The 25,920-nt window shown below is 33.3% G+C and overlaps 1 pseudogene; it reads right to left on the bottom strand.

Annotated features, from left to right (window-relative positions):
- The window catches only part of LOC131158449 (subtilisin-like protease SBT3.9), a 70,976-nt pseudogene extending 46,915 nt beyond the window's left edge, over nucleotides 1-24,061 (bottom strand).
- Nucleotides 24,062-25,920: the final 1,859 nt, after the last annotated feature.

A 25,920-nucleotide genomic window follows, 5' to 3' on the forward strand; every position in this document is an offset into this window, starting at 1 on the left:
GAAAAGTCGATTTGGCCATAGAAGGGTTGTGTACCCTCCTCAGTGTGGACCAAGATGCGGTGGGCAAATCGTATTTGCAAATGTGTCACTTTGACTTAGTTTTGGTCTGCCAACCAAGGGTAAGTCGAGTCTTCTTACTGCACAACCCGTCATGGGGGTTAAACATATCGTTAGTCCAAAATGATAGGTTCTTTTATACATATTTGTTGCTTTATGTAATTGGGGTTATTATTAAGTTGGAGTTATTATCTGACAAAAAAAGAGTATTATTTTTACTATATAGGTGTAAGTTGCATTTTACAAATGTCATTTTTATTTAATGATAAATTAATGGATGTATTTTGCTTATATAAAAACTCATTATTGTCAGACACTGATAATAATCTATTCCATCTTACTGAGAAGTGTCTCTCCCCAATAAATATTTTCACATTTCATGACATAGGAAATCAAGCCTAGCGAGCTTCGGGGCAGGGTGTTAGCTATTATAGTTTGGTGCAAGTACTATGGGATACAAAGTTATTTATATATGTTTTCTTTTCCTAGAGATGTAATAAAGTTATCTGGATATTCCTATGAAAATGATGTAACAGTGATGGTTTTAGTACTTTGGTATGGTATTCGAGGCTTAAGTTATTCCCATTGCATGCATTGAATTAATTTATGGAGAGTTGCCCCTAGACCCCACTTGGTTCGGGTCGTTACAATTATGGTATTAAAGACAGTTTTATATTTTCTAAGGTGTGACACTATCTGCCTAAAGCTGCAAAGGTCCTAAAAAATTCAAATAAACATCATTTTCGAGCTGTCTTTGTTCATTTGTTCTTTCTAAATTCTTTTAAGTTTTGGATCGAGTTATGTCACTTGTGTAAGATCCTCAGGGTCTATTTCAACTATTTATCCAAATAGTAATTATTTTCCTCAAAGATTTAAATTTTCTTGTGGTTCAATTTCTGTTCTATCTGTATATACTGCAGGCATAGCGCTGCAACAATATTGACCATTATCAGGTGTTCATTGATTTTTTTTTGGTAGGTGAATGGTGTTCAAAATAGAAGAAACTAAAAAACAAATTCATTATATAATTAAAAATAAAGTAGACATGATTTGGTTTGATGTTTGATTTTTGGGTATTTTCTCACCCCCCCCCCCCCCCGCGCGGTTGTAAATGGGCTACAATTGGCATTTTGTTCAAAACTCTATTATATGTTCAATATTGTATATTCAAAGAGAATGTTTCATTTCTACTTTGAATGTTGTATTTCAATTTAAATGTGAGTGTTGTATTTGTTGACCCAATGGGTTATATCCTGGCTTTGATAATGACAAATATTCAAGTATTTTACGACTTTCAAGTTTGTGTGCAGGTTCTTATTAGCAAGTTTATATTTGATGGCACGTGAAAGCTTGAAGCCTGAAGACTCTCAAGATTCGTTGATGTTGTAATTTATATTATCATTCAATTCAAGTCTGTAATAGTAATTAAGAGAAAAAAGTGTGTAATATTTAATGCATATCATGCATGTAGAAACTACAAGTTCAAAGACCTTAGAACGACTCTAGGTCCCTACACTAAATCATGACCTTAGTAAGACCTTAGGGATCAACCTTCGGTCGACCGAAGCTGAATTTTTTCAGTGTCCTCAAAAAGACCTAGAATGACCCTAGGACACTCATATATACACAAATATATATGGTTATATGGAAAGGGTGATCACATAAGTAAATAAGAATCGAAATGCACTTAAAATGCATGTTCGATTGACCGTACTTCACAAGTATATTTTGGTCGGTTGACCGAATCGGTCACCGGGTCAACCATTTGACCAATGTTCGGTTGACCGAACACAGCTCAGTTCATTTTACCCGATCGACTGAACTCCTACTGAAGTCAACCTTTGACTCTTCGGTCGACCGACCAAATTTAAATGGGCAACGCCCTTATTGACCAAACCCACTTGTGGGAGAATCCAACGCTCCGGTCGACCAAACTACTTAGTTCAAATTCACCTAGTCGATCGAACTGCGCTAAAAAGAAAAGTCGCCTTAGAACCCTGTTGGCCGATCGAACGAACTTCTAGTTCAAATCTCACCCGGTCGACCAAACTTGGACACTCGGTAAACCGAACCTCGCCTTCGGTCGACCAGTGCTCTCGGGTTGCCATATTATTTTTACCGCGGTTAAAGTTTGTAAACGGGGCTAATTGTGTTAAAATGGTTTAAAACAATCCTAATAATACCCTATATGTGCCCAACAGCTATAATTCTTCCCATTTTTATATATAGCCTTTCATTTGCAAAATGAAGGAGTGATTAGCGTTTTAGATTAGCAAAAAATTCTCTAAAAATTTTATTGCCCAAAATCTTCCGTACTTCCATATTCTTCATACTCAAAGCCATATACTCTTCCATTGATCATTCTATTGCAAAAACCTTTTGAGAGAGAGTATTTTGAGTTGTTCCATATAGTTCCTACGCACTATACTCTCATATAAGTGCATTGATTTTTTATTTTGGTGAAGGTAAGCCTAGAGGTGTTCCCAGTGATTTAATTCATAAATTCATTTCTGGGAAAAATCCTTTAGCTAAGTGGGTCTTTGCATTGTTATTGCAAGACTCATTTGGGCTTATATTTTTGTGTGCAAAAATATTTTACAAACTTATTTTTGAATATCTCCTTGTGCTTAAATATTGAGAAAATATTGTTTTGAGATATTTAGAATATTCTTGGTAGAAATCTTTGAAACCCTAGACTTATGATTGAGATATATTGATATAAAGTTTCAGAGATAATTCTAGTACACACTATTGTGCTTATTTGAGAACACACATTATAGTGAGTGTAGATTGCACACATTCATATCATTGAGCTTATAGTTCCTATCATGTTGATGTGCATTGTTTAGTGACTGTGCGTAGTGGTACAAATCTGCTTGTTGGAGAAGCACTGAAATTGTACACGAAATTTATATTGTAAGTCTATTGTATTCCATGCACGGGCCTGAAGAGGGAGACTAGCCCTGGTAAATAGTCACAGGCTGGTTTAGACCCAGTTAGGAAAGTTAGGTGCGCCATCTTAGTAAGACATGTTGGTTAAGGTCATCCCCATGAATTGACCTAGTTGTAACCGGTGCCGCTCCACCTGTGAAGTGAGTCATTAGTGGAATTCTTGGGCTTGCGAGTTAGAGGCGGTAACATAGGCATAGTTGGCTGAACCTGATAACATATCGTGTGTGCACTGCTTATATTTCTACAATTTACATTTACTGCACATGTATGTTTTATTGTGAATGATTGGGTTTATCATTACATAGACAGATCTTAGGTTGCGAAATACTGCTGATCAAATTTAACATAGGAAGTAATTTTTAAATATCCAATTCAGTGCCCCTCTTGGGAATACCCCAATTCTAACAGTATTTCTACTTTGAGGGGTTGTTTGGTTTATGACATCTTTTAATATTCTTGAGAATGTGATGTCCAATGATAAACTTAAGCAGCCAAAAATGAAATCTTAATTTGGTGGATCAAGATGGCAATAAAGGAATCTAAGAAAACAAATATATCAAGACCTTTTTAGTTAAATTAATGAAAGAAAATCTCAATCCTATGAGGTGGGCATTGAACTAAAGTGCCTGATTTAAAAAGCATTGGCACAATAATCAACTATGTGTAGCATCTTGCTAACAAGTTAGGATTGAAGACAACTGTTCCATATACCCAATCTCAAATAAAGGCAAAAATAAAATTAGATCAAATGAGTTAAAAAGGGAATGAGTGAGAGCTTATTTAGTTGTAAATAAATAGTTTTGACAAAAAAATATTTAATTTTTATTTTTACATCTGTATGAAATAAATAAACAATATTAAACAATTTTGACATTATTTGCATATAATTTTATTTTTTATTTCTACTTTTCACATAATTACAAAAAATGCTATCCCATTTTCTAATTTTCTTTGTATAGAAAAATCGAAAAAAAAAATCTTTTCATATAATTTTTTCAAAATTTCCAACTCACACCTCGCATGTGGGAGCATGGAATATGAATTTACACTTTAATTTGTGAGGATTATATATGTTGTTGTAATAATGATCGGATAAAGGATGCATGGCGGAATAAGTAAAACAACAACAAGCAAGTGAAACTCAAGTAGTAAATGAGAAACAACAAGAATCAACACACTAATGCTCGTGTTGATTCTTGTTGTTTCTCATTTACTGGTTGTTTTTCATTTGCTTGTTGTTGTTTTACTTATTCCGTCATGCATCCTTTATCCAAACATTATTAAGACAAATTGGTATCAGAGAGATTGTTGTCATGGCATCGAGATCATCTTCTGCAATATTTGATATTGTCAAATTCAGTGGAACCAGAAATTTCGGTTTATGGAAGAGAAGAGTTAAGGACATACTCATGCAACAAGGAATAAAAAAGGTTTTACTTGGCGTCTAACTGGAAGGAATGGATAAGGCAACATGGGGAGAATTGCAAGCAAAGGCCACTTTTACAGTGCGCTTGTGTTTGGCTGATGAAGTGCTCTATCGTGTGATGCAGGAGGATTCTCCAACGGCTATATAGCGAAAGTTGGAAAGCTGGTACATATCCAAATCAAAATAATAAACTTTTTATTAAGTAGCGTCTTTGTTTGCTTAAGATGGTTGAAGGATTAAACATAGATCAATATATAAATGTCTTTAATCAAATCATAAGTTACTTGATGAGAGTTGATGTTAAGTTTGATGAAGATGATAAGACTTTGATATTGCTAAACTCCTTGCCATCAACTCATACCTATGAAAATCTATTGACCACCCTTAGGTGGGGAAAAGATTGAGACTCTTTATCTAGAAAAGGTAACAAGTGCTTTACTGAATTTTCATCAAAGACTGAAAATATATGATGAAGGAGAAGGACATGTGGTGAAAGGAAACAATGAGTGTGGCAAAAGAAAGTTTAAAAGTGGGTCAAGTTAGAAATCTCGTACTCAATCTAAGAAGAAAAATGAAATCAGATAACCTTACGGACTTTTAGATACATGACTCTGTATGTTCTTACCATATGACTTCAAACAAGGAGTGGTTCAACACTTACAAGTTAGTAAACTCAGGTTCAATTCTTATGGGTAATAATGTTTCTTGTAAGATCGTTGGCATAGGAAATGTTAAGATAAAAAATTTTTATGGTTCTGTGAGAACCTTGAGCAATGTAAGACATATACTAGAGTTAAGGAAGAATTTGATTTCACTTGGCACCTTGGATTGTAATGGTTTCAATTACAAGTCTGAAGGTGGAGTTATAAAAGTATGGAAAGGAAATCTGACTATGATGAAAGGACAAAAGTTAGATGGGTATCTATACATTGCATTGAACTTCTATTGTACGTGGAGTTGCAGCTGTAGATGTTGAATCTGATGAGGCCGTCTTGTGGCATATGCGTCTTGGGCATATGGGAGAACATGGTATGAAGGAATTACACAAGAGGAAACTCTTAAAAGGTTTAAAATCATGTCAGCTGGACTTTTGCAGGATTTGCGTTCTTGGAAAACAAAACAGAGCAAAATTCAAACTATTTATACACATGATGAAATGTATTCTTGATTATGTGCATTTTGATATTTGGGACCCAATTAGAGTTGCATCAAAGGGTGGACATATGTATTATATGAGTTTTGTTGACAATTACTTACAGAAAGTATGGGTATACTTTATGCGGCACAAGTCTGATACATTTGCTAGGCTCAAGACTTGGAAGGCTGAAGTGGAAACCCAGACGGGGTGGAGAATCAAATGCTTGAGGTCGGACAATGGGACAGAGTAAATTGATTTTTGATTTATGGATTTTTGCAACAGCAAAGCATTAAGAGATACCATTCACCAGACACCTCAGCAAAATGGTGTGATGGAAAGGATGAATCGGACTCTGGGTGAAAGAGCTCGATATCTTAGACTTGATTCAGGGTTACCGAAGAAATTTTGGGCCGAAGTAGTTAGTATGACTTGTTTTTTGATAAGCTGATTACCAAGAGCATCACTAAAGGGTAAAGTGGCAAAAGAGGTATGGACGGAAAATGCAGTAGACTACTCCGAATTCAAATTTTTTAGGTGTCCAACCCATTTTCACGTGTCTAGTGAGGAGAGGTCTTAGCTTGGCCCAAAGTCTCATCGTTGCATCTTTTTGGAATATCAAAAGGGTGTGAAAGGGTACAAGTTGTGCGACCCGGTAGCAAAGAAGGTGGTGATTGGTAGGGATGTAGTCTTTGATGAAAAGGGCATAGCGAAGTATACTCAAAATTTTGATGAATCGAAATAAGAACCTGAAAATTAGGGCAGTGATGAACATGTTATGTAGGTAGAGTTGAAAGCTCAGGGCAATGACAACAATCATTGTCATTTGGTTATTGGCAGCTCTGACTAGGGAAACTAGCAAGTTGATAATATTCCTATATGGAGATCTAGACACACTATCAGACCTCCCCCAAGGTATGGATTTGAAGAGTTAGTGTCTTATGTTTTTCTCACTAGTTGTAATGATCGAACTACATTTCAAGAGGTAGTGCACGGTTAGGAGGCAGGTAGATGGGTGCAATGATTGAGGAGATGGAATCACTTCATAAGTATCGAACTTGGGAATTAGTGGAGCTTCCAGATAGGAAGAGATTGATATGTTGCAAATGGGTATATAGGAAGAAGGAAGCAATTTCATAAAAGGAATAAGAAAATTTCAAAGCAAGGTTTATGGAAAAAGGGTACTCACAGAAGAAGGGGATAGACTATGATAAGATATTTTCACCTATGGTCCGACACACTTTGATCTGAATAGTGTTGGGGTTAGTAGCCCATTATGACCTTCATCTAGAACAAATGGATGTGAAGACGTCGTTTCTTTATGGTGACTTAGAGGAACAGATATGCATAGTACAATCAAAGGGATTCAGTGAACCAGGGAAAGAATACTTAGTTTGCAAGTTGAAGAAATATCTTTATGGGTTGAAACGGCCTCCAAGGCAATGGTATAAAAGATTTGATTCCTACATGATCAAGATTGACTACAAAAGGTGTAAGTATGACTGCTGGGTATATGTGAACAAGTTTGATGATGGTTATCTTATTTTCTTGTTATTGTACGTTGATGACATGTTGATAGCAACAAAATATTTAACTAAGATGAATCAATTAAAGGAAGTGTTGCATAAGGAATTTGACATGAAGGATCTTGGTTCAGCCAAGAAAATACTTAGGATGAAGATTTGTCATGACAGAACTGCAGGGAATTTATGGTTATCTTAGGGCGGTTATGTACAGAAGGTGTTGGAGAGGTTTAGCATGGCTGATGCCAAACCGGTATGTGCACCTCTAGAGAGTCATTTTAAGTTGTCTATTGGAAATTACCCAAGTCCGGATGAGGTTATCCACGATATGTCAAAGGTCCTCTATGCCAGCACTGTGGAGAGTTTAATGTCTGCCATGGTGTGTACGAGGCCAGACTTGGCACATGCTATGAGTGTGGTATGTAAGTTTCTCTCTAATCCAGGAAGAGAGTATTGGAAAGCCATAAAATGGATATTCAGATACTTATGGGTATATTAAGATATGACATCATGTTCAGCAAGCAAAAGGGTTGTCCTTTAGTTATGAGTTTCGTTGATGCTGACTATGCAGGAGATATGGATGATAGAAAGTTTACAACGGGTTATGTTTTTACCCTTGTAGGAGGACCTATATGTTGGAGATCCATGGTTCATTCTCTAGTAGCATTGTCCATGACTGAAGCTGAGTATATGAAAGTTGCCAAAGTTGCAAAGGAAGTCTTATAGCTTACCAGTTTGATCAAAGAGTTGGGATTACTGTAAGATGGAGTTATGCTGCGTTGTAACAGTCAGAGTGCTATTTACTTAGCGAAGAATCAAGTGTACCAAGCTAGAACGAAGCCTATTGATGTAAGGTTCCTCCAACTTTTGGAGTTGATTACTCTAGGTGAACTTGTGTCGGAGAAGGCTCACTCATCTGAAAACGTAGTGGATATTTTGAAAAAATTGATGACTAGTGAAAAGTTCAAGCATTGCTTGAACTTACTCCATGTTTCCAATTGATAGAAGGGGTACAAACCCAACCAAGCATTTCAAATTCAAGGTGCAGCAGTTAGATATGTTTTTCGAGTTCTCTTAAAGGGCGTATAATCGCCAAGGTGGAGATTGTTGTTTATGGTGTAACTCATATACTTGGGGTTTGATAAACAAAGGAAGGAAGAAAAGCATAAGGGCGCAACATAGTAAGGACTCCTCCACAAGTGCCATGTCGTCGTCGACGAGTAGATACTGAGAGACCCAAAAGTTTAGAGTCTTTGAGATACCGAGAGCATAAAAATGGGGTCGTCGACGAGTGACCATACTAGTCGACAAGTGTCTTGTTCTCATCTACGAGTGCGTCTAGGTTGCGAGAAAATATTTGAATTTTGAATTGAAACGTAGGGGTGGTTGGGAATTCAGAGGAAAACTTTCGAGGGAATGTTATTTATGTACTTCTTGGCATTCTTTGACAGAAGAGAGAAATTGTTGTGAAGTGTATTGTGTACTTTGATATTTCTTAGTAAATTTATTGTACCGATTGCTTCCATGGATGTAGGCTTTGACAAACTAAGTTAATTCTCATGTTGAATCTTGTTGTTTCTCATTTACTGGTTGTAATTAATATTCTTGTTGCTATTTTACTTATTCCACTGTGCATTCTTTATCTGATCATTTTTTTTATTATGGATCTTGAAAAAAAATATGAGTTGAAAATTTTATAATTCTTCGAAAAATTAAAAATTAAAAAAAAAATTCCCATAACTAAACAGACCCATAATTAATTTGATGTGTACAACATCACATAGATTTTGTGCGTTTACCTTGTTATCTGGATGTATCTCAACAAAGATATTCCTACTATGTTGTCCACATGAACAACTGGGATAACTGAATTCACTTCAGTAACATACTTCGATGGATATTGAGCAAAGATAACAGCAGCACCCTTGGCTTTCAATACAGTTCTAAAGCAATCCGAGCTGAACGTCGACCACTATAGTCTTGAAAACAAAGAATTGTCTTTCCTTTTACAAATGTGGCATTCAAAGTTCCCATCCCACAATATCTGTTAAAACAAATAATACATTTCTAAAACATAGAATAGAAAATCCATGAAGATTTTATATAGAAAATGAAACGCATAGAGAAGTTTATTACTTTGCATCACCTTCATCGTCATCAAAAGATGCAACGTCTTCTCCATACACAAAGGGATAAAACATGTTCGTTTTCTCCCCAATATAAATAGATTGACCCTTGAGCAAAAAAGGAATTTTGAAATTAATATATGTACGTTGTTAGAACAGAGTTGTATAAGGTAATTTAGAATGAATTGTAGTCCAAGAAAAATATTCATATTTATTATTCGCAATATATGTAAATAATACCGTAGACCCATGTCACCAAAAGATATAATTCGCTATGACTTTTATTTGTACTCATGATAGAAATTTAATGAATTCAAGTTTGAATCTAGTTACAAATGTGCTAGAATCCAATAGCTGATCAGATAGATCCTAATTATTGTGCTTGAGTTTGGATTTAACTATATATTTGAACATCTAAACTTTATAGTAATATACTTAATAGTAACATTATTACTTACAAATTTAAAAATATAATTTATAAACATAGCAAATTCATCCTAATAAAAATATGTGAGATGCATGCAAGCTAAATTTTGCATCACAAGTGTAATTGGATTAAAATCTATCGAGTTGGACGATCTAAATTTTCTTTAGCTATCTAAATTGGGTTCTATCAGCCCAAAGAAGTGTAGTATTACCACAAATGTTCGGTTGTTTCCCAAGGTAATTTGAGTGAGGAAAGATCTATCAATTGTGCTGGCAGCAACCGTTATGAGCCACGGAGCAGTGTTTGCCACTTCTTGAGGAATGGGACCTAAATTCCCAGCTGAAATAACTGCGGTAATTCCAATTGCCACAGCGTGGAACGAAGCAATAGCCACACCATCATCAGAATAATGTGGAAATGGAAAAAATGGCCCAAGTGACAGGGAAATCAAATCCACCCCATCATGAATAGCATCATCAAATGCAGCAAGGATATCTGCTTCAGCACAACCCACTGAGGACCAACAGACTTTATACATTGCCAAATGAGCTGACGAAGCACCCCCTCTCGCTAGGCCCTGAGCTAACCCCATAAAACTTGCATTTTGTACAAGACTCCCTAATGCAGTAGAGGAGGTGTGACTACCATGCCCAACTGCATCTCGAGGTGATAAGTACTCATTTGTTTCGCTTGTATTCAGCTTTCCAAGATCAGCTTCCAATCCTTTGATATACCAGCGTGCACCAATAATTTTTCTGTTCACAATGTTCAAGCATTATTCTAAAGAAATTACATATAAAAAAGTATCTTGACAATAAATATAAGAACAAATTATATCTAATGAAAGGTAGAGAAAAGTGTAGAAAATTCATTATCATGGTCTTTTGGTCCTTCACTGTCACTTGTGCTTTCATGGGTTGTGGCAAGTAATGCTAAGATTGTGAAAATCATATTGGGTTTTAGAATAGGTGATCCTTTATTCAATTGATAAAATGATGGCATGGCACGTCAACGATGAAAGGTGAAACATAGTTAAGAAGCTAAAAATGCAATGAACTTACTTATTACAATGGGATTGGTTGAAGTCGTCCCCTTCTTGACATTTTCCTTTCCATCGAGATGGAACTACTCCCATGTTGTCATCTTTGAAACTTTCAGATTCGGGCCATATTCCTATATTAAAATAATTAAACACCTATGTAAACCTAATTCCCCCAAGCTTCATGCACATAATCTTTCCAACACTCACCAGTATCTATGAAGCCTAGAATCACACCGTTGCCTTCATGACTCCTTCGTTTATATATTTCATAACTCATTTGTGACTCTGATTGCAAAAAATCCCAACTTCTAGTAGTGTGCAAAGAAAGCATCCTACTAGGGAATACACGAACTACTCTTGGAAACCCTGTATGGTTAGTGTGTTAGAGAGACGATGTGAATTAATTTTACTCAAACTGAAGCAAGCAATTTGTATGTTTGCTTTATTGAAGAGAGTCCATAGTGCACAAAACATTATAACACCTGCTATTTGTTTGGCCTGAGATTTCGTTAAAACTGTAGCAAATCCCGAAAATCCATGCTTATAGCTATATAGAATTGAATCTTTGGCAGCTTCTTTGCTATCATAGTCAAATTGAAAATAGTTACTTGTTTTTAATTGTGATAGTATAATTTAAAAAACATTTTATTTCTACGTTTAAAAAGGAAAAAAATGAACATGTCAGCAAAATGCATTGATTAATGCATGCAATTATAATTCCTAATAGACAAATTCAACTAGGGTTAAAGAAAATGAAAAGATAATTTTTTATTTAATAAGAGAAAATGATATTTAACTTGAGGTCAAGGGAGTATTAGTGTTGCCTTTTCCAACAAAACCACCTCCATGTCAGGCTAATAGCCATCATAACAATTTTGATTACGTGTTTCTTCTTCCAAATGCAATAATCTCTTGAATCAAATTTATTTATTTATTTATTTATTTTTTTGTAATTCGAAACTTTAACCTGGATGAGCTTTTCAGACCCCTCGGGCAACAATTAAATTGAGAGGACATGACTGAAACCACAACTTCTTCCCGATAATCAGGGATCAGGCTTTGTGCAAAATTAAACTCAAGCTCCTCCTATTAGAGAAAATAATTTCTTGCTCAAGCTTTTATAAGAGGCAAGGCTGGAACTAGAAAGAGAGCAGAGTACTATGCACTTATTGAATGGATGTTCAAAAGCTGTTTAAAATGGAATAAAAGAGTCAATTGAACAAATTCTAATGAAGAGGAAATGACACAAAAATCTAAGGCAAGATGGTTGAAGTTGGAAGAGAGGAACAATATATATATATTTTTTTCCATTTACGGTTAATGAGAGGGGTTAGGACTCAAGTTAAATTAGAGAAAAATGACAAAAGGGAGTTTTTTTTTTAAAGATCTAGAGGAAATTTCAGCTTATATTCTAGATTATTACATGAAATTGTTTGGGAAAAATGATAAGGAGGTCAAACCCTGTAACATTAATTATTATTTTTTTTTTGAAAAAAAAAAGAGAAATTTTACATGGTTTAATGATGAAAAAGGCATATTGGTTAAACCATTAGATGGAGCTGAAATTAAAGCAGCAATGTTTTGATCTTCTAATGACAAATTACCATGGCTTGATGGATACAATTCAAGAATTTTGAAAACATGTTGTCATATTATGAAAAAGGATGTCACTTAAGCAATGTTATCATTTTCTAGACAATCAAGTTACTAAAGCAATTGAATACTATAATACTAACACTAGTCCCTAAAGTTAAAAGTCCTACTCATCCTAAAGACTTTAGACCAATTGCCTGTTGTAATTTGGTTTATAGATGTATAATGTAAGTACGACAAGTAGGTTGTAGAGTTGTTTATGCTGGAGCTAGATTTTGATGGGTGACAAAACTTATATATACAAATTTGATTGAATGAATGTTTGGATAATGTATTGATAAATGAAATTACAAATGTATTTATAGATGCCCATATTGATGCAATGATAGATGCCTTAATAGATGCAATTATAGATGCATCAACATATGCTATTACAGATACATTGATAAATGCAATGGTAGATGAATTTAAAGATGTTGAGATAAACAACTATTAAGATATTTGTTAGGGTAAATTGAGTTTTTTCATACTTTGTCTAAATTACTTATCTTTTTTTTTTTTTTGGTGATCAACCCTGATTGATCTCATGATTATATATATAATTTAAGCTAATGTATTGAGCGCTAACCACTATATTTTTAAATTAATCTCTTGTTTGACTGATTTCTCTTGAAAATTGAAATGTTCTTGGAAGTCTAGTTCTTAGAATTATTGGACTCTAATGTTGCATCTCTTGGAAGAACCTATCATTGAACATTATTTATTCAAGCAAATGTTGGTGTTTTTGATAGTCAATGTGTGAAGAAGCTTTATTGATCACTATATATTGAGTTTGAGTAGCTTAAAGACAAGTAATTGAAATACACACGAGGAAAAACATTCATTGTTATCTTGTTAAAAGAATTTTATTGTATTTCTGATTCAAGTGTACTCATTACTAAATCATTTTGATATGTCAAGACTCAACTAAGTCTCACTAGACTCACAAATTCTAAAATTCATACTAAATCAAGTGTACTCATGACTAAATCATTCTGATGTATCAAGACTCAACTTAGTCTCTCTAGACTCACAAATTACAATTGTTTGTGAGCTCGAGAAGAAACGTGGAGGTTTTTGTTTTTATTCTTAAACTTGTATCTAGAGTGTAATTCCTTAGGGATTTTGTCTTGAAGTGTTGTTGGACTAATTTTTGCCTAAGGTGCCAAGGGAGCGAGTGAGAAATAGGAAAATTGTTTTGACTATGTAATATCAAAGTGTTATTAGTATGAGATCACAGTGAAAATACTCAAACAAATTTGTTTGGGGAGAAAATGTAGGTCTGGTGATCGAATCACTATAAATCTAGTATCCTTCTCTCAATTGTGGTTTGATTATCATCTTATCTAGTGTGATTGTGCCAAAATTGCATTTTGTAATTTATTAGCTATGATTTTATTATATTGGTAATTTGAAATGTTTTTAAACAAGTCTAAATTTTTAATTAAATCTAATTCACCACCCCTTTTGCGTGCCTAACTAGACCAATATTTGGTATTAGACATAACTTTTGTACTAACTTGTATCCTAAAGTAGCATTACAGACATCCATGGCAAGCTAAGGACTTGTTGAAGGACAACACAAACCTGTCTTCTTTATTTGATGAGTCAAATTACACCTACTTGAAGGCTCAGATGAAAATCTAAATCCAATCCATTAATGTAGGAGTTTGGAAAAATATCTTAAAAGGATCAATGATTCCTATAAAAATGAAAAATGGTGACCTAATTCCTAATTCTAAAGATAAATTGAATGAGATTGATGAATGACACATCAATTAAACAAAAAATCTTTGTGTATATTATGTTGTGCTCTAGCTCAATTAAGATGAGTATAAAGTCTTCAGATGTGATTTTGAAAAAGATATCTTAAATAGACTAAAAACGCTACATGAAAGAACTAATGAGGTTAAAGAATCAGTAAACATGCTCATAAGTATGAGATTTCCAGGATGAAAGATGAATAATCTATGGCACATATGAATAATCATTTTACAAACATCATCATTCCAATGAAAAGACTTGGTAAGATCTTTCTTGTTAGTGACATGGTAAAAAAAATCAAGAGATCTTTACCAAAGAAATGGGAAGCAAAAATTGCTTCTATGACCAAAACAAAGGACTTAAACTCTTTATCTATTGATGAGTAAATTGGTTCACTCATTGCACATGAGATGGCGATGAATAATACTAATGTTTCATTTGTGTAGGGAAAGAAAAACATAGCTCTTAAAGCAGCAGAACACCATGTAACATATCTAATGATGAAAGTGATAACAGACCTAATTGCAAAAATGGCACGATATTTCAAATGCAAGTGGGTCGAAGGAAAATTCCTTAACAAATCTAACAAGGGCAATATTAAGCTAAAAAAAAAAAAGGAAAGTAGCTACTACAAGCATAAGAAATAAGGACATCTCAAATATGAGTGTCCATTGTACAAAAAAAGATGAAGGAAAGAAAAGAATAAAAATGCTACAATAGCTGCTTGGAGTGACTGAGAAGTTTTAGACTCTAATGAGGAAGAAATTACAGAAGAAATGAAAGATTTATGTCTAATGGCAGATATCAGAGAAACCAAGATATAAGTTGAAAGAGAAATAAAAACTGATTCTTAGATAGTGCATGCTCCTAATACATGATCAGAGACAAGTCCAAACTTCTATCCATTCAATCATTGACGGTTTGGTCAAACCCTTGATGATATTGTTCGGCATTCATTACGGGATTAGAATCGGTAAGATCAGTAAATTGGGGATTTCAGAGGATTTTCCTCCTGAGATTACTATAGGAGTATTTTAGATAATTTCTAAGCCTTCTGTATGAATAGGGTTAACACATAAAAATTATTTTTGTAACCTTTGTTTGAGACTGATAGTGAAAATTAGCCGCTTACTCTCGTGAATGTAAGCACATTGTCAAACCATATAAATTCTTGTCTCATTGATTATTTGCTTTCCTTTATTCTCTTTGTAATTGATTGTTTTCATATTGTTCATCATTTATTGCCGCATTACACGTTTCGATTCAATATGTGTTTTCACTGCACATTGGTGTATACTTTGCACAACAAACGCACTTATCCTTAACAACTTCATTAATATTTTTATTCTAATCTACTACAACAAAAGGGGAACAACCTTGATGCTATCTTGTGATCCTATGCTAATAAAAAACACATATATATTGAGGTCTAACATTTGGCAAGAGTTTTTGACTTACCCATAAGTGGCATCCAATCCATACATGACCTTAAGAAGAAGAATGCCTTGAAGGCAATTTTTGGGTTATCAAGTCAGATTATGATGCTTGGTTTCTATTTATTAAGAAGAGGATAATTCAAAACATAGTAGCCAAGTTTCTCCTTCCCTCTCCATGACTCTTGCGTCTGATCTTGACTACTATTTATGTGGGCTATCCTAAAAGGAAACCAATAAACCTAATTGTTTTCATATTTAACCATGCATGTGATTGCTAAAAACAAAAGAAGCTTTGCCTCCCTTCCATATAGTTTTTTTTTTTTTTTGCGCAAGATCTTTGTGGCTATTAATGTTCCATTTGAAGAGATCTTTGTGAACAAAATTAAATAAAATATTTACGATAAACCTACTTTGATAACTCGCCTTGCTTTTCTTCACTGCCACCACCATGGCTTGCCATGGCCAATTGACTTGGTTGGCCCCCTTCTCTCTCTCTCTCTCTCTCTCTCTCTCTCTCTCTCTCTCTCTCTCTCTCTCTCCCTCTCTCTCTTTGAATCTCTTCTTTATCTCTCTCAATCTCGCTTTCTCAATCTTTTTCTTGTTCTCTGAACTCACACTCCAATTTTTTCTCTCTTGATCCCTTTCTCGATTTCTAACCTATTTACAAATCTCAACTCAAAAGCAGAAGCAAAGAATGTTGAGCTCTCTACTTCCTTTTCTTGAACCAAGCTTGGATCCCACAAAGGTAAACTCTCACTCTTTTTCTCTTTCTTCCCTCTGTTGTTCCTTTCTTTTCTTTAATATCTTTTCCATTTCTTTCTAAGTTTTCTAGCACTTTCTTGTGACCCAAATAAGGGTCAAGAGGTCTTAACTAGAACTAAGTTTAGGGTTAGTTAGGTTTAGGGTTTGGTTAGGGTTTAGGCTAGTGTTTGGGCCTTGGGTTAGGTTAAGTTAGGTTGTGTTAGGTTAGGTTAGGCCTTGTGTTCCAATTGGGGCTCAACTTGGTTTTGGTTTTGGGCCGAGGATTTTAGTTAGGATGGACTCTAGATCTAATTTTGAATTGGGCTTAGGTGAGCTGGGCTCTAGTTTAAATGGGTTTGGGTGCGTAAGGATAAGTTTTGATTAGGCATGAGTTAGTTATATGCTTAAGTGGGCTTAGAGATTCGGCTTTGTTTTCTGGGCCTGTGGCTTAGGTTCAAGTTTGGGTTGAGGGTTTTAGTTTCATTTAAGTTGTAGATTTTGTGCTAGGGTAGGGTTTAAATATGTAAGTGGGTTTTAGGTTTGGGTTAGGGGAGGCAAACTCGAGTAGGGTTTGGCACCTTGGTACTTAAGTTACTCTGACCTGGGTATTTGAGTTAGGTTGAATTGAATGTTAGGGTTAGTTAACTTAGGTTTTGGCAAGGTTTTGAGACCTAGCTAGGATATTTTAGGATTGTATTGCAAGGATATTAAGATTTCTACGTTCTGCTTGAGAACCATTTAGGTTTTGTTTTGTTTTTTGTTTTTTTTTTGGATTTGATAGGGTTTTTGGTTTATATATTAGGGCGGTGTTGAGAACTCTTATGAATTTAAAAAAAATGAACTCTACGTCAAACTGAATTTCAAATTTCTTCACATAGCTATTTTGTATCTCAAAATATTACAAATGGATTTGATCATGAAATCTATTCAATCGTACAATTACTCTAATTTCCTTACATTCTACATCACTCACCCAATTAAACATCCAAAACAATTTATGTATTCATTAAAATGAGATAGTATTAGGTGCTAGGGTACTTACCTCTCAAGCCTTTCCTCTCCATTTTCTTATTCACTGCCCCTGCTTTATATCTTCATTGCAAACTTTTGAATTATGATCTATAGACTTGCATTGCTTCCTTCTTGTATCACTAATTTCTATCATCTTGCTTTCTCTCTCACTCTCTCTAGATAACTTTTGTCCAAAATCCATTGCAATCCCTTCTCCAAAGTCCTCATTTATAGGGAAACTAGGCGTAGGGACTAGCTCCCTTTGGGAAATGTAGGGCATGGTCGCTGCATCGGGATTAAGGTGCTTAGGAAAAGGTATGACACGACTACTCATTGGGAATAGCCATATGGGAATTGGCTATCTTAATCAAAGGCCTCAAATTGAGTCCTTTTGACTCCCCTAAGCCCCAAGTTGGGCTTGAGTTAAAAGAAAGGTTCACAATGGGCCTTAATATTCCAAAAATTAGCCCCCTAGTGGGTTGCCACTTCAACCAAAAAGATCCAAATGGGTTGCAATAAAAGTCATAGCCCCACAATAGGCCCAAATCACAAATTAGCTCAAATTGGATTACAATTTCAATTTGAAAAACTTTGTTATAAAATTGAGTTTGAAATATGCTTAGTATGCAAGTGGATGCATGTGAAGGGTGCCCACGGATGACGATCAAGCTTTCTCCTTTTTTGTTTCTTTTCTTTTTCTTTTTGATATTGTACTTGTAAAGCAAGTGGACGAATGTAAACAAACACCTTGTACAAAAAGCCTAGTAAATGAATATTTGTTTAAGGGCAATGAGAGAGCCAAAATGAGAAAGACAGCATAGGCCAAGACCTTAGAAGGCTTCTATGAATAATAACTAAAAAAAATAAAATTAATTAAAAAGAAAAAATAAATTTGAAAATCCCAAAGTTTTGCTATATAATGGCTAGCAAAAATAGGATGTATACAGGGGTGTCACATGCATCACATTCTTGGAAATATTCAGAGATAACATGAACCAAATACTCCCTAAAGAGTTATATTATGTATATAAAGCTAAATTGTGAAGATGAATAATAGGGAGAAGAAATTAAAAATTGTTGATGCTAGTCGTTAAGGTCTACAACCAACAATTTGGAGACCAAATTTGAAAAGGGACAAAGGAAAGAAGACCGGTCAATCGATCTTCCAATCCCCCTATTTTGTTTTTAAAGTAAAAAATAAAGTAGCCACTTTATTTTTATTTTATAAAAGGTAAACACAAATAGAGAAATTTTTTTTTCTTTTTAAGATTTTGAGTTTAGGAGTACAATTGTAGAAAGAGAAGGTAATTAATTAATCTTCAAAACGGAAAATTAATTAATTATGCACCTTATTGGTACCCGTTCAAGGAATAGTTACCATAATAACATGTGTGTTTGTGTGGGTGTCTTCTAGAAAAATATTTTCTAATAAAAATCCTTGAAAAATAAACAAAAATAAGAGAGAGGCAAGGAGCAGTCGACCGTCTATAGGATTTGATGACTAATCAAACTCTTAGGAAAAGTCGATAGACCGACTACTAAAGAGCGACTCATCGCTTGTAGACAAAAAATACTTTATTGTTAAGAATTTCTTTTGTTCTCTCAACCCATGAAGTATTATTTGATGGGATTTATGTGGAGGAATTAACCTTATGAAAATCCAACTATTTTACTATTTGTCCATCTTCATTTATTCGCACAAAGAAAAATAAATAAATAAATAAATAAAGCATACCAAAACGACTTTTTACAAGAGGTTTTATATTTAAAAAAAAAAAATTAGACTGGACCTATCTCTTTCAAATGATAGACTAAAACCAAAATTCAAGTTCCTTTTGAAAAATCCAGTTTTATGATGACACTTTAAAATTGTATTTTTTAAATTTGAGAGCTCAAATTCTTTAAGTACAAAATCAGCTCACAAGACACCGTTGAAAACTCAAATTTAATTTAGAAAAAAAGTATAAGTAATCCAAAATTTAGAAAAAAAATCTTTTGATATTTTGATTTCTAAATTAAAAACTTTTATTTTGCCAATATGAAAATTAGCTTGAAAATCATTTGGAAAACTCTATTTTCTAGAAAAAAAAAAAAAAAAAATTCAAAACCCCATTTGGAAACCCATCTTGGAAAAGTGTTTGAAACCTCATTTCTTCTAAAAGAAAACAATTTCGTTCTTTGAGAAAAACCAACCGTTAATGGTGGTCGACTGTTTGACCACACTTTATAGTGATCGATCACCTATTTTTGAGTAATTGACCACCTACAAACAATTTTGCAAAACCCAAAAATCTAATAGCTTCCTAAATGGCATGCAAATTGATTTTTGAGACATGCGAATAACTAATCACATTTGTTGATACATACATCACATTACTTTCATCCAACACAATACAAAAATATAACATGCTTAAATTAATTGATCATGCATGAAAATGAAAGAAAATGAAGTTAGAAGAGTATCTAAATTCGACCAATGGATATGGTACTACGAAAATGGAAATAATCAATCAAAATGTGGTGAGAAAGTGAAAGAAAATGAAAAAGAATGGAAGGAGTGAATATAGGATGAATGGATGAGTGAAGAGAGATTGGATTTATTTCCTTCTTTCTGTAGCCAAAATACACGTCCTCTAGAACCTTTACCACTATTGTACACGGCCAGAAAAGTCTCATGGAATGTCTATTTATAGACAAGCAAAGAAAGATAAATGTAGGAGAAATGATTCAAAATTTGGATTTTAAAAAAATCAATAGTTGCCTCATGTGAGACAGGGTAATTAGCCCTGCCCTAACCATTAAGAACATGTGGCAACCCCAAGAATGCAAACAAATCAAAAGAGACATAAGTATTTTTCCAAAATTGCAAAGACCGATCACCGCCTTCGAAGGAGCAGTTAGTTGCTTTGCAAGTTGAGGCCAACTATTTCTTGCATGAACATGCTGCTCATATGGGAAGAAGGAATTGAATCTATCGACCACTTACTAATGGTTAGTCAATCGGTTAAAAATAAAATTTATACTTCTCCTCTTTTATCTCTATAAATTTAAATAGCACAAAAGACACTAACCTCTCCTGAGGTTAGATTGTTTTTTAGCCTCATTAACCTTATCAATCATAAGTTAGTTTAGGATCTTAGACTTCTTTGTAGATACCCTATTTTGTCCAGGACCCAATATAAAAAATTTAGGCATTCTTATTGTTCATACAAATACCGAAGGAGGGGGGGGGATCCGAAATACTAAATTTCAAGTAAATACATCAAAGAAATACCGTGGAATACAATAAAAATATAAAAAGGAATATTCTGGAATATTCAATTAAATTGAATGATTTGCAATGAAGAAGCTAGGATGATTTTTTTCCTAATTCAATTGACTTGCTTGATATTTACATGGAAAGAAATCTGTAGGAGACATGTAGTTGAGTCTATGATGGAAACTATATACAATTGGAAAGCACATGCGTGGAAAGAAAGGAAATTGCCTAAGATGGTTTGATTTACTTTTAATGATGAATGAAATCCTAACCTTATAAGAAGGTTGCATCCATAAGGGGAGTGAGGGCCACACAAGAAGAGAGAATGAAAAAGAGCTTTGTGCATCCTTGGGACAACTAAGAAAGAGTGAGTGAGAGAAGAAAATTTTAAATTCAGGATATGAGGTGTCTGTGAAGTCACCTTGATCTTGACGATTGGATAGTGATTTCTCGTCCGATTAAGCTAATATTTTGACAAGTTGTTTGTTTATCCTTTTTCATTTTGGATGGTCAGATTGTTATTTGTTGCTTTGTAATTTATTTTTTGTGGCTTGGAAAGCAGCCTCATTGCAGCAACGACTTCAAGATTGGGGGTGGTTGTGCAGTCAGTTTGATCTAGACGATCAGATGATGATTTTTCGTCGACCTGATTTAGCTGAAATTTTGATAGTTTGTTGGTGGCTCATCCTTATTCATTCTAGATGGTTATATTTTTATTTGGAGGTTTATAACTTTGTTTCGTGGCTTGGACAACAAACTCATTACAACAACAACCTTGATGGCTGAGTCTATTAGCCATTACAACAAACTCATTACATGCTTCCATATATTTGCATATACTTAACTCCTATACCATGTATTCTCCTTTGTACACCACTGTGAGTCTATTAGCGGCTCATGGAAATAGGTTTTGAATGAATGGATCTTATTTGTTCTATGCTCTAGTTGTTCTAATATACTTTGTATGCTAGTTATCCTTCCATGAATCCTCGAATGAATGAATGGTGAAAAGTGGTTGTAGCCTTAATGACGAATATGAGGACCTACATTAGTGCAATGAATTCCATTATTTCTTACTTGGTGCAACATGTCTTTAAAAATGGTTCTTATTGGATGCATGTAATTGGTTTTATTGATAAAAGCTAATTGTAAACATTAAAGATTTATTTCAATCATGAATTTAAATTTGCTCTTGCATTGTTATTAATATCTAGTGTCCTCAATTACTTGGCTCGCCTCTTGTTAGAAATCACTTCAAAAGCACGTGTTTTCATGCATTTTTTTTTTCTAGCATTTTTGTCGGTCTCTGAATTTGTTCTAGGTATTTCAACTTGGTTGTTTTAGGACTGTTTTGGGGTTGCCATGTGCTTTAAATTAGGGCTATTTTGGGGTTGTTGTGTGTTGCAAATTAGGTTTTTTTTGGGACTACTGTGCTATAAATTAGGATTGTTTTGGGGTTGCCATGTGTTTTAAATTAGGGCTATTTTGGGGTTGTTGTGTGCTGCAAATTAGGATTGTTTTGGGACTACTGTGCTATCAATTAGGGTTGTTTTGTGGCTACCGTGTTGTGGTTTTTTTAAGGTCTCTTGAGGGCTTATTTTAGGAGTCTTAGTAGTTTTATCAAGGCAGCAGCATGGGGCTACTATGTGGGGGGTTTTTTAGGGTCTCCTGAGGTCTTATTTTAGGAGTCTTAGTAGATTTATCTAGGCAAGTATGGTGCAGCTGTGTGGGGAGTTTTTTAAGGTCTTTTGAGGTCTTATTTTAGGTGTCTTAACAAGTTAATTCTAGAAAAAAATTTGAAAAATCTTAGAAAATTTTTATAAATGTTGGAAAAATTTTGATTCTTCTAAAAACTCTTTGGTTCTCAATTCCCTGATTTTTTTTTTTTTTCAATTTCTTGGTCTGGGTGTGTCCCTATGATTTTAAAAAGGGTAATGTGATATTTTAGACCTCACATGTATTAGCACCGAGTGAGGTTTATCTAATAAGACCCCCTCGTTTGGAGGTCTTATTAGACATTCCCAGATCACACCGAGATTTCTTCTTATTTCCTGTTAATTTTGTTCATTTTTCTTATTTATTTATTCATTTATTTGTTTGTTAATTTTAAAAAGAGTTAATTAAAGGTTATTAAATTCAATTTGGAGGATAATTCATAATTAATTAGCTACAGTTCGTCGAACAGGTGTATAGTGGGTGCGAATATCTTTCTCTCGCATAACTGTACTCTCGATTCCAACTATATATGGTATAACCAAATCAAGACTAATGGTTTCTTGGCCTAAGTTTAGTCTAGTGACCAATCAAATGAATAGTAATTAGGTGTTCTAACTGCACCTAGGTAAATAATAGGTTAGTGGCGACTCATATGAGAAGAAGAAATCTATCGACCACTTACTAATGGTCAGTCAATCACCTATAAAAAATAATAATAAAAAAAAACTTTATACTTCTCCTCTTTTATCTCTAAAAATTTAAATAGCACAAAAGACACTAACCTCTCCTGAGCTTAGATTGTTTTTTAGATTCATAAACCTTCTCAATCATAACTTAGTTTAGAATCTTAGACTTCTTAATAAAACATATTTTTGCCATATTAAGATTTAAAATGAAAATTACTTATTTTCCTTCAAAAGTACGGTGCAAATTTATATTTTTAATATGAATTTTTGTTACTCAAAATCATTAATTTAGTTTGGGCAAATGATCATCATGAGGAGAAACTCCTATAATTGATTCATATAAATTAAAATAATGGTTTACTAGTATTCCTATTACTTTGGTTTGATCACTATACTAAGGTTCCTAAACTTGATTTTAAATTGTTTAGGACTAATGGCCTTTAAAATTAAGGTTGATAAGGTTCCTACCCAAATAATAAAGTTCCCTAATACTACTCTACTACAGTCATATCGTAAATAAAATTAATTTTTTGAACTTTTCAAGAAAAAAGGGAAAAAAAAAATCAGGCATAATCTTAAAATTCAAATAAATAAAAGGATTAGAAATGAATATTCATATGAATCAAACTTTTTCATGAATTGATTAGCATGTGCATCCAATAAATTGAAAAGCAAAAATTATGTTTTTGTTTTTCTTTATAAGTTGATATATTAGATAGCTGAGTTGATTCACTTCTACATAGATTTCCTAGCTTACGAATTTAGAGAAGGATGGTAGAAGTAGTAAACATTTCAAATATTTTTTGAATAAAATTGCACTTAACCTAAAAAGAAGAAGAAATAATGTACTTAAATATGCATGTAAATATTTAATTAAAGACAAAACCTTCCTAGCAAATTTGTGAGAAGCTCATGATGTGAGTCTTCAATATGTTGGGGAGTCTGATGAGTTGAGTCTCCCATATACACAATGTAAACCTGTGAAATCTGAGTAAAATGAAGTAAAATTAGACAAATTTACTATTAAACTTGAAATTAAAAGCAAAATGAAGCACGTACCTTGCTTGGTTGGGCCAGTAGAATAGATAGTTTTTGTAAAGTAAGAACAAGAAATACAATGGTATGCATCCTTGAAGAAACCAAAGATTGAAACAAGAGGAGGATATCTGTTCATATTTCGTTATGTCGGCAACCCAATTTATAGCAATAGATGGAGACTACATGCTATAATTAATATGAGAATAGTAGTTATAAGTTAATTTAAGAAATTAACATATTGCTATTCTTGAAAATTTTAGTCAACAATTCCATGACTTTTCACCAAAATATAAGGAATTAAGTTCTCGGGAATTTCATGTCACGAGTTATCTGCAAATTTAATTATTCTATTACAACTATTTATTATTTATAATTGTTCATTTTCTGTTCAAAATATGACTCCCATAGCAAATGTTTCTTCCTTTCAACAAATATTTTATTTAAAAAAAAAATACTACAATAGGATGGGGAGGCAAAGAATAGGATCACGAATGTTGGAAATAATAAATAACTAGGAAAAAATAGTGTAAAATTTGAAAGTAAAAAAAGATTTATGACATTAAACATTGACATAAGGAGGTAAATCACCGAGCATAAACAAATAAAATTGATGTAGATTTGTGTCTATATGCAGTTTTAGCCGATTCTCTTCGAACTTAGGAAATGATCTAAATATTGAAGATGTGATTATACTTGCATAGCTGAATTTATGGGCAGCTAAATCCAATTAAAGATGTGTCCATAGTTGTCCTAAATTTGAACTTGAGTGTTTTCTTTTTGGTTTCTAAAATTGCATCCTAAAAGTTCAATTTGATGTATACCATATTGTGATTAATACTTTATCCACATGCTTATTGAAGAAACATAAAAATCCTCCAATTTTTTTTATTAAAAAATGAGGCTAGCTATGATTCTTTTTTTATTAGGCAATCTTAATTAAAATATTTTGAACTATTGAACAAAAAAAGTAGTGCATTATTTAATAAAATTAAGAAGAAAAATTGAAGCAAATTACTAATGTAATAATGAAAGTTGTATCTTTTTTGCAGTTGACATTCAAGGACAATGTAAACTTTAGCTTTAAATACTATTGGTTTATTCAATCTTTTTGTTCCTTTCATAGATGTCGACATTTTATGAGGGAAAAAAAATGCTACTCTAGGGGCGGAGGACGCTGATTCGTAGGTTTGGTGTTGCACTAGGGGGTCCGAATGGATCGTTGGTGGCTGGAGTTCATATGTAATAAAAAAAGATGTAATCCTAACCCCATTGAATGATAAACACTAAGAAAATGCAATTTAAGATGACTGTGTTGATTGAGATTACATAATGAAATCATACACTAAAAACACAAATTTAGGACACTTAAAGAAGCATACTATGAGAATGAATTGGTTTACATTGTGATTTGCCAATTTTTCTTTTTCAAATATCTATAGCCGGGGTAACTTTTTAATTGAATCCTTCATTTTATATGTAATTAACAATTAAAAATAAAACAAAATTACTATATGCAATTACAATTAAAATTAAAAAAATATATCCAAAATATTGAAAAATGTTATTACTGTTTTTCAAATTCCATGGCTTTAAGATTGCTCTGGTAGCACTAAAATGTGATAATAATTGAGCAAAATAACTATAATAATTTGTGTATTTAATATAGTATTTTGATATATATATATATATATATATATATTTCTCATGACTTACCATATTTTTTAATAATTATTTGATTCAAAAACTTAAATGGCCATTTTTCAAATATTTTTTTAAAATCTGTATTATTTTTATAAATATTAGTAAACGAGTTGCTATTTTTTAATTTCAATTTTTTTTTTGGATTTTAATTTTCTTTTTAAAAGACTAAAATATCCTTAACAAAAATACATATAAAAATTAATTATTGGTGATCTTATGTAAATTGTATGTTGTAATAGAAGAACAAT

The sequence above is a fragment of the Malania oleifera genome, chromosome 6 (genome assembly GCF_029873635.1).
Source record: "Malania oleifera isolate guangnan ecotype guangnan chromosome 6, ASM2987363v1, whole genome shotgun sequence".
NCBI lineage: Eukaryota > Viridiplantae > Streptophyta > Magnoliopsida > Santalales > Ximeniaceae > Malania > Malania oleifera.